We start from the raw sequence: 1,555 nt of genomic DNA, 5'->3' as shown, positions 1-1,555 counted from the left end.
TTGTCTCCGAGCGATCTTCACTGTTTTTTGGTCGAATTGCTCTATTGAAATCTTTCTTACTGTATCCATTCCAACCAAAGGCCCTTTCCAGGTGTCTTAATTCTCTCTCTAACTCGGCTGGTTCGCAGATTCTTCTGGCTCTTTCAGTGAGAGTTTTGATGACTCCTGATTTCTGACGGGTGCAGGTACCGGTCGGTATGTGTAGGTTTTCTGTACACCGTATGGGCCAGCTTTCCGTTGGCTTTTCTGGTCACCAAGACATCTAAAAAAGGCAGTCGCCCATCCTTCTTCACTTCCATAGTGAATTGAATTTTAGGGTTTATTGAGTTGAGGTGCCTCAGGAAGTCTTCAAGTTCAGTCAGACCATGGCCTCAAACAACAAAAGTGTCATCAACATAGCGAAACCAACACTCAGGTTTCCTCACGGCTGTGTCCAGAGCGTTCTTTTCGAATTTTTCCATAAAATAGTTGGCTATCACTAGACTAAGAGGACTGGCATACGTTCGCTGCCCATTCAAACCGCAGAACAGATAAGGGCCGAGACTTCAAGAATTTTGCAACGCTCGAAGCCTCCGAAGAGCAACCTCACTTGCAGTGAAAGAAAAGCCCTGAAAACGCTGAATGAGGATAAGGAGATTCTCGTTTTGTCAGCTGATAAGGGCAATGCAACTGTGGTCATGTCTTCATTGAACTACGAAGACAAAATCAATAACTTTTAACCCCGTCAACGTACAAGAAGTTGACACGGGATCCGACGGCACGGATGCTAAGAACAACGAACAAATTAATTAAGGATATGACAATTCCATCCGAGGAGTTGGCAAAGCTGAAAAAATCAGAAGCACTCCCACCCTCTACGGACTGCCCAAGATCCATAAACCGGATGTACCACTGAGACCCATTGTGAGCGCCATTGGAAGTCCGACCTCCAATATTGCAAAATATCTAGCTAAAATATTACAGCCAAAAATTGGAAAAACGGACAGCTTTATAAAGGACGCATCCCATTTTCTTCAGAGGTTGCACTCGTTGTCGTTATCGCCCGGGGAAATCCTTGTGAGTTTTGATGTGGTTTCATTGTTCACAATGGTACCAATCAGGGAGGCAATGGAACTTGTTGCGAGAGAATTTCCACCAGACATCGCCAAACTCTTCGAACACTGTCTAACCACAACCTACTTTCAGTGGAACAGCGAATTCTTTGAGCAGACGGATGGAGTAGCAATGAGCAGCCTTCTTAGTCCAGTGATAGCCAACTATTTTATGGAAAAATTTGGAAGAATGCTCTGGACACAGCCGTGAGGAAACCCAAGTGTTGGTTTCGCTATGTTGATGACACTTTTGTTGTTTGGGGCCATGGTCTGACTGAACTGGAAGACTTCCTGTGGCACCTCAACTCAATAAACCCTAAAATTCAATTCACCATGGAAGTGGAGAAGGATGGGCGACTTCCTTTTTTGGATGTCTTGGTGACCAGAAAAGCCAACGGAAAGCTGGCCCATACGGTGTACAGAAAACCTACACATACCGACCGGTACCTGCACAGTGGTTCAAA

This window comes from Dendroctonus ponderosae, unplaced genomic scaffold (assembly GCF_020466585.1).
Source record: "Dendroctonus ponderosae isolate FM_Combo_2020 unplaced genomic scaffold, Dpon_F_20191213v2 Dpon_F_20191213_4, whole genome shotgun sequence".
NCBI classification, from domain to species: domain Eukaryota; kingdom Metazoa; phylum Arthropoda; class Insecta; order Coleoptera; family Curculionidae; genus Dendroctonus; species Dendroctonus ponderosae.
The sequence above is the reverse complement of the archived record's forward strand: the minus strand, read 5'-3'. Positions refer to the sequence as shown.